The 8,824-nt window shown below is 46.8% G+C and overlaps 1 protein-coding gene across 4 annotated transcripts in view; it reads left to right on the top strand.

The window, feature by feature from the left end:
- Nucleotides 1-5,622: 5,622 nt before the first annotated feature.
- The window catches only part of EEF2K (eukaryotic elongation factor 2 kinase), a 42,707-nt gene continuing 39,505 nt past the window's right edge, over nucleotides 5,623-8,824 (top strand). For 2 of the 4 annotated variants that reach the window (XM_082199723.1, XM_082199722.1), the window contains exon 1: nucleotides 5,624-5,947. The gene's annotated coding sequence lies outside the window, so the exon portion shown is untranslated. Of the gene's footprint in view, nucleotides 5,948-8,824 lie in introns of all 4 variants that reach the window. The other 2 variants (XM_082199725.1, XM_082199724.1) reach the window with 2 other exon arrangements.

Below are 8,824 nucleotides of genomic sequence, written 5' to 3'. Positions count from 1 at the left end.
ATTTCAGGGTCACTGCCAGTATTTAAAAATGGGCCTGGAAGTGCACCAGTAACGAGTGCAACTGGTGCAATATTAGTGTAATATGCCTTGCCTGCCTGGTTCAGGGTATTAACTTGGTACTGTAGTATCTTCAAGTTAATGTTGGGGGGGGCGTATTTTTTGTTTTAAAACACCGTATTTACTTGAATGTCATGCACACCTTTGTTTTGGCCAAATTACGTTGCGAAAATTAGGGTGCACATTAGATTTGATGGCACCAGCCAGCAAATACTTTTCTTGTTTCAAGGTTTTTGAAAATTCAATGGCGCGTTCAATTTGCGTAAATACAGTAGATGTGATTGGGTAGGATATGGAAGATCCATAAACTGGATTGTGTTCCACTGAAATACATAGACTAACAAACTTACGGTATATAATTGTAGAGTTTGAAGGGACCCTAAGGGTCATCCAGCCCACCCCACCCCCTGCAATACAGGAATCCTGCCTCCTGCTGTCCCTAGGTGAGCTCGAATTCAGTGGAGCTTGCTCCCAAGTAGGGATGGGGGAAGAAATTTGGTTCGGTTTCCATTCAAAGATGGATTTATCAAAATCGCCCTTTCCAAAGCAATACAAAATGTATGCATTGTATTCAGGGAAACTGATTGCCAAAATGTGTGGCTTAGTCAAACCCACATAGGAACAAAAAGCGGTATTTTTAGGAGAAATTTGCACTAAAATACTTAAGTGTTTTGGTGTGGTTTCTTTTAATTAAATAAAAAGTTGCTGTAGATATAAGGGGAACTGAAGATTGGGGGAATGGGCAATGGAGAGAATCGAAAGCCACAACCGAAATGGGCATGTCGTTCCATTCCTACATGGTTTTGCAGTTCGTGTTATGTTTAGTTCACCGTCTTTCGCTCTTCTCCCCGTTGAAAACGCGTGGTTTTTGTCTAGGCAATGAATGGGCTGATATGCATGTCAGGCCTGTTTTAGAACAGCGAGAGCTGCGAGACAGAACAGTATTTTCAGTCCCCGGGGGGGAAACGACGAAATAAAAAGCGAAGTATAAAGGGAATTTCACCCGGCAGCCTTGCGAGTGCGGGTCTCCCAGCCGCATTCCTTAAGGGCATTGCAGAGATCGCAATTGCATTGCAAACGGCAGCTCATCACGATCCCGAAACCCGGGATTTTGGAGAGCAGCAAAATCTTTCAAGATCACCTTTCCAATCAACGGGGAGCAAATTACCGAGATTTCGAGTGGAAGAGAGAGAAGGGGGAAAAAATAAAAAAGACGTATCTTGGCAGCGGTGGGATTCGAACCCACGCCATCGAAATGACTGGAGCCTAAATCCAGCGCCTTAGACCACTCGGCCACGCTACCATCCGATTGCAGAGAGGCTCTGAACAGCATATAAGGGACGTCGGGAAATTCTTGCAGAGCTATTTCCGGCTTGCTTGCTTTTTTTTCCCTTCCCCGTTCATTGCAAAAGGGAAGGAGCTTCGCAGCAAATATTCCCCTGCAATTCTCTGCTGCTCGCCGCCGCCCTTCCTGCCAGATAAGATGGTTTCCCCGCTGCTCCGAGCAGAAAAGCAAAAAAAAAAAAAGGAACCACCGTGCAGACTCATGGCACTGCCAGGCTGTGGATTTATTTAAATAAGTGAGCAAGGAAATAAAATGCGAGCTCTCCCGACACGGTTTGCTCCCTGCTCCGAAAGTATATATATATATATATTTGAAAAAAGAGTCTGGAGATTGCTCTGCGTTAACTGCGCCCTAGAAGGCAACCCCAGACGCCCCAAACTACAGTAAATAATGGCGTCCCTCGCACCGAACTGCAAACGTGGACCTGATTATTGCAAGGGTTGCTGTTGTTGCACATTGTGGGCACGGGGTGGCGCTGGTGCCCCAGCATTTTCCTCCCGGGTCGCAGAGTTAAGAGAAAAACGTCCACTAGAGACTTTGCTTCATCCTATTTTCTTGCCCTAGTTAGTTAACTTGCCACAAGTCCCAGAAGCTTTCATGCTGATTTCTAAAGGAAGCTGGCCGTGTGTAGATAAAGTGGGAACCAAGGAAAGGACAGTGCTGCTCTTATTTTCCCCCACCCTCTTCTCAAAATATGCATGCAAGCGTACTGCAGTTTGCATTTGCTCCCATACAAATAAGTGGGTCTTTATTCGTTTTTTCCCCCAAATGAAATTTTTCCTGGGGTGGATGAGGGTGAACAATTGAGGCTATATGTCATGGGTAGGCAAACTAAGGCCTGGGGGCCCGGATCCGGCCCAATCAACTTCTAAATCCGGCCTGCGGACGGTCCGGGAGTCAGCGTGTTTTTACATGAGTAGAATGTGTCCTTTTATTTAAAATGCATCTCTGGGTTATTTGTGGGGCATTGGAATTCGTTCATTTATTTTCCCCCCAAAATATAGTCTGGCCCCCCACAAGGTCTGAGGGACAGTGCACCGACCCTTCTGAAAAGGTTTCCTGACCCTTGCTATATCTCCAGATAATAACAGTTGTACTAGCATGTATGAATAAATTGTTGGTTTGCTACAGTCACAGACCAACAAGATTAAATGCACAATTAAAACCATCGATCTCCTTAAAAGAGTTTAAAACAGATATATGAAAATATGCTCGCTTGCTCTTTCTTAAATGAAGCCGGCAAGACAAAATTATCTTCATCTGCACTGAAGTCAGAAACTTATTTGTTTATTTATGGCAAACCTTAAGCAAAACAACACCGATCTACAGAATAAGATATGCCTGGGAGATTTCTTAATGGGGGAGAATCAGCACATTATACATTGAAAGCACTTAGAAACATAAAAACTAAAGTTGGAAGGGTCCCAATGGTCTTCTAGTCCAACCCCCTGCAATGGTGGAATCGCAGCTAAACAATTCCTGATAGATGATGGCCATTCAACTACTGTTTAAAATCCTCCAATGAAACCCTTGCGCCCAACAATAAAATACTTCTGGGAACTGTAGGCTTTCTGGGTGCTGGAAATTGTAGCTCTGGGGAGGAGTAAACTACAGTTCCCTAGGATTCCTTGGGCGGGAATGTTTTTCAAAGGCACCTTCCTATACCCAAGTATTAAGGACATGGTCAACAGACTCTATTGCTCCACATTTGTAGCAAATTTGCTCCCTCAAATAATTCTGGGCGCTGTCGTTTGTTAAGGCTTGGTGAGGGGGGAAACTACAGTTCCCATAATTCTTTGAAAGAACGTGCTCTGAATGTGCTTTAAAGGTGTGGTGTATACACAACAACAGATAGGAAACGGACATTAGTCAATCAGAAGAGAGTGAGGGTGATAAAGGAAGAATATGACAGTTTAACTGGCAGATAGGGCCTGGTTAGCAAAAGAGCAAGAGGTGCTTAGGGGTCTGTCTGGCAGGATAAAGCTGTTTATAATTTCCTGAGCCATTCTATTATTATTATTATTATTATTATTATTAATCATCTATTTTCCCCTGACGGACTCAAAGCGGCTAGGAAGCAATAGATTTAACAGCAGCCGTTCAGTTGTGGGGAATTATAAGTGAAACTCTTGTTCAAACTCAAAACAGTGTTTCTGACAGAAAATGACCACGCATTCATGAAACTATTTTTGGCCGCTATCTCACGAAGAACATCAAAGCGGTTTACAACAAAAGCACACGAAAAACGCACAGTAGAAAAAATATGTCTGAAAGTGTGTGTGGTGGGGGAAACCCACATCAGTCAACCATTGTGGAAAAGATGTACGTATCCTTAATTTCCTGACTAGGCCTGGTGGAATCATGCCTTTAAAAGTGAGGCTGTCTAGTTTTATCCCTCACCGGGTGTTAATAAAATACAATTGTCATAAAATAAATCATTTTTAAGGTTCTTGTTGCCATCTGTGCCTCAGCTTCAATTTGAACCTGGTTCAAGGAATAAGTGGTCACTGGGAACTTCAACATCAAAGAATCTTCGCTGCGGATTTATAGCCTGCTCTACCACATAAACTTATTTAATAGTGTACATTTACGTCCCACCTTTCTTTCAGGGACCTCAAGGGGGCCTGCATACTCCCCCCTCCCCGTTTGACCCTCACAACAGCCCTGTGAGGCATGGGCATAGCCAAAGGGGGGAGCAGGGGGGCAGTTGCACCCCTAAATCAATGCAAAGCAATGCAAATCTTAGGTTCTCCCCCCCCAAAAAAAATCCTGGCTACGCCCCTGCTGTGATGTAGGCTACAGTGACTGTCCCAAGGTTTCCCAAGCAAACATCACAGCCCAGCGGGGATTTGAACCAGGCCCAAGTCCAGCGCTCTAACCATTGTGCCACACTGTGGAATCCCGTTTCTTGGTGGCTACAGACAGGGTGTGGCGACCAGGACTGCAACCAATGCCAGATTTATGTATAAACTAAACAAGCTATAGCTTAGGGCTCCACTCTGTTAGAATTCCTGCTCCATGATTGCAGTCATGGGATTGTTGTCTTTCACATGACGGTACAGTGGTACCTCGGGTTAAGTACAGTGGTACTTCAGGTTAAGTACTTAATTCGTTCCGGAGGTCCGTACTTAACCTGAAACTGTTCTTAACCTGAAGCACCACTTTAGCTAATGGGGCCTCCTGCTGCTGCCACACCGCCGGAGCACGATTTCTGTTCTCATCCTGAAGCAAAGTGCTTAACCTGAAGCACTATTGTTGGTTTAGCGGAGTCTGTAACCTGAAGCGTATGTAACCCAAGGTACCACTGTATATGTTTTGCACGATTTCTGTTCTTAACCTGAAGCACTATTTCTGGGTTAGCGGAGTCTGTAACCTGAAGCGTATGTAACCCAAGGTACCACTGTATATGTTTTGACCCCACAGAGTGGGAAGTGACAGAGACAGGATGTTTGTGTTACTGTGTCCTTTGTTAGTTCTCTTTGATGTCTGATGTTGGAGAGAGAGAGAGAGGGGGCCATGTTGCAGTGCTCCGTGTGTGTGTGTTATATGTAAAAAAGTAGATTAGCCAAAATGCTGAGTTGCTGAGGTCTGTCACGCAAGGTGTGCAAACTCTGCGGATCCCTAAGTGTGCCGGTGTCAGCATTGGTCACTGTGATGTTCGGGCTGAAGAAAGCTTATGAAGCTCCCGAACGATCAACCAGGAAGGAGAGAACATGCCAGTCAGGCATGTGTCTCTGCCAGAGTCCTACTCGAGTGTAGGCTGAACTCCTGACACTCTCTTGGGAGCCCCCAAAAAATTTAAAGGGGGAAAAACTGAATGTACATTTCCAAAATATAAGATAAAATAAAACCTACATACAGCAACAGTGTTTTGTGTTGTGTAGGCTCCTATGATGTAATTAGGTCCATAAATTACTGTATAGCATATATTCAACACACAAAAAACATTTGATGTTGACAAAGGACAGCTGGACATATAAAGGGCCCCATTAACTTCAGTAGCTTAGGGCCTCATCAAATCTAAATCCGGCCCTGCCTGCAGCCACCCTAGACTGTGCTGCCTGCTACCCAGCTCCGACAAGGCACCTCGTCTCGCACTTTAAACGCGCGCTCGATGCGCTTTCAACCCGGTCTGCATGCGGACGCCCCGAAGCCCCGCCTGGCTCGGCTTGGAGAGCCGCCTCTTCCCTCCTTCCTGCTCCAGCTCCTCCTCCTGCTCCAGCCCGGGGTGAGAACGAGGCGTGCCGTCGGATCCCTTGCTGCGTAGGGCGAGTTCAGCAGGGAGGCTGCAGGCGCCGCTCTCCGGAACGTGCTCGGTGCGCCCCAGTCCCGTCCCCGGGGGAAGCAGCAAAGCAGCAGCAGCCGGCGCGCGCGGCTCTTGCACGTCGCCTCTGCTCCTGGCACGCTTGCAAAAGCCTGGCCCGCCTCCCCGGAGGCGACTAGCTGGGCCGTCCTTCTGCAGAAAAGAGAGCGAGAGGGGTTGGCGAGGTGGAAAGCAAGCAGGAACCTTTGCTGTTTTGCAAAGGTGTGGATCTGCGTGGAAAGGTAGGCCCGGGGCTTGCAATTGTTCCTGTCGTTTGTTTGGGGCGGGCAAAGCAAGGAAAAGAATTGGCATTGGCCTCGTGTCTATTTGTGTGGGTTTAGGTCAGCTTGGGTGCATAGGGGACGGTTGTGTTTGCAAGGCCGCCTTAGCTGCCTTTGCAGACGGCCCAAAGCTCTGGCTAGCGGCAATCGTGGCAGCCCGGGAGGTTTCTCTTCCTGCCCCTCCTTGGGAGCGGGTAGATGCAAGCAGCGCCCGGGCTGACCCTCCTGCCATCCTCCCCTCCCGCCTTCTTTCGCTGACACGTCTGAATTCGAGAGCTTTCCTGGGAGCGTCCGCGCTGCTGACCTCAGTGCTGGCGACTGGGGTGTAGGTAGGGTTGCATCAACACACAACTGTGCTCTGTGTGACTGGGGGGGTTGCGGACAGAAACAACCGTCTATTGTGTTCCTGGCTGCACAGTGGGCATTTTGTTTTATTTGCCTCTCGTGATTCGTTCTGTCAATCATCGGGATCAGGAAGGGTTTGGGTGAGTTTGCGCATGTGTGTGTTGGGTTTTTTAATTTTCTAAAAAACAGGATCATGGTCAGCTGAGTGTTTTTATGAACCGATCTCCAAATGCATTGTCATTTAATGAGAAGAGATGGGGGGGGGGAGGACAGCTCCTCCAGAGTATCTGTTGGTTGAATATGTCTCCTGATTTGTTTGCAGGGAGGTTAGACGAAGTTGGCTGTTTGTTGAGGGTTTGTCCTCATCTGTTTGCGGGGAGGTCTGATGACAGTGCATCAAGCCTTATCCCACGCTTTCCAGTGAACCTAAGAAGCTGCCTTCTACTGGGTCTTTAGAAAATTGATCTATCTAGTTCAGTATTCTCTCCACTGACAGGCAAGGGATACTCCTAGCTCTCCTTACTGGAGAAACTGATCTTTTGGGGAAGCTGATTTCTCTTGTACGAGATCTCCATTTTTAATTGCACAATTCAAATTTTCTGCAAAGTGATTGAATTGCACCCGAAAATCGCACGAGTTTGGAAACACCTTTGGTTGCATGTGTCCTTCTGTAGCGTTGTTGGGTTCTCTTTCCCTTTGGATCTGACTGAACACCATATTTGGGTGGCGGAAGGAATTCTGTCTCCGATTAGACCGCAGTCCTATGCACAACAACTCGGAAGTAAGACCCATCAAATTAGAAATTAGTTATATGATTGCCACTTTACAGCACAATCCTAGGCATGGCTACTTAAAAACAAGTCCCGGTGTGTTCAGTAGGGCTTAGTCCCAGGTAAGTGTGAGCAGGATTGCAGCCTTAGTTACTTTGTTTTGAAATTAATATACTGTATACTGCTTTATTCAACTATGGTTGACTGGTGATCCTCGACTACTTGTTCTGTTTAAAGGAAGGGATTTTCTCTTGTGGCAGAGAATGTGCTTTGCATATGGAAGGTCCCAGGATTTTACCCTCAGCCTTTCTAGGTAGGAATGGGAGTGAGCCTGGACAGCTGTTGGCAATTGGTTTAGACAGCACCGAGTTAGATGCAACCGTCTTCAGATTTGGTACCCTGGACTGATCTGTGAGGAAGGCTGATACTTTTCTTCAGGGATGGGCCCAGTTCTCACGTATCACCAAACCATGGCTAAGCGTGAACCGGTGAGTGTGTGAATGCACAAAGCAAAAACTGTTGCTGCTTTCAACGTCTGCCTCCTGCCGCTGCTACACTACCTGTAGATAAGCCATGGTTTGGTATAGCGTTGTATGCAAACCTTGGCTTGTGGGTTGTCTCGCTCCCAACAAACCACAAACTCTGACCAGGATTTGTTCTTGGGGGAGACAAACCATGAGCCTGGGTTCGCATGTAATCAATCATAAGCCAAACTATGGCTGAGTTCCACGTAATGCAGCAACAGCATCCCCGGGGGAGTGAAGCAGGCAGGATTTCTCCCAACTACGTGGGCGTTATCCCTCGTTCATGCCTGGCCATGTGTTGCGTTTCTGCTTCATGTGAACAGGGCTATGGACTCTCCATTTCCCCTTCGCTCTGTAACATCTGTGTTAAAACCACTGTGATGTTGACAGTCCCTAGCTGTAGCTGCAGCAGATTAGGAAAAGGCTGAGCAGGCAGAAAGTCATTTTGTTCAAGATTCAGCTATCCCCGTGTAAATGCTCCCAAAGGACAGGACGTTTGGTGCCTAAATGATGGGGTAGCGTTCTGCTAGGGTGCTTTGCAATAAGGAAGCAGTCATTATCTTTTAAGGAACGATTCCCTTCATGCTGCTATTTTCCAAAAGTGCTGTGTTGTGAAGCCTTGTCTTCTAGTACAGACACTAACCAGCTTGGAAACTTGTTTCTGTGGGAGCACATTTGAAAGTACAGTGGTACCTCGGGTTACATACGCTTCACGTTACAGACTCCGCTAACCCAGAAATAGTGCTTCAGGTTAAGAACTTTGCTTCAGGATAAGAACAGAAATCGGGCTCCGACAGCGTGGCGGCAGCAGGAGGCCCCATTAGCTAAAGTGGTGCTTCAGGTTAAGAACAGTTTCAGGATAAGAACGGACCTCCGGAACGAACGCACGTAGTTTTTAGAGGAGGAAAATCCGTAGGCATGCCACCCGCAGGCATTCCCTCCATAACACGCACAGACATTTCCCCTTACTTTTTAGGAGGAAAAAAGTGAGTGTTATGGTGCAAAAAATACGGTAAGTACTTAATCCTAGGTACCACTGTAATGGAGAACAAGAAGGCTTCATAATTGCTTGAGGAAGGAGAATGGGCGAAGGGTTTGGAGTTGTGCTGGAAATAAGGGGAATGAATGCTGCTTTCCCCCACAATGCCAGCACCGTAAATTAACACAGAACATGGTTGGGAAACCCAAATGAGGCCTTC

Source organism: Podarcis vaucheri (genome assembly GCF_965113315.1).
Source record: "Podarcis vaucheri genome assembly, chromosome: 14".
In the NCBI taxonomy this organism is placed as follows: domain Eukaryota; kingdom Metazoa; phylum Chordata; class Lepidosauria; order Squamata; family Lacertidae; genus Podarcis; species Podarcis vaucheri.
Note: the sequence above shows the minus strand (reverse complement) of the source record. Positions and strands in the feature narration are given on the sequence as shown.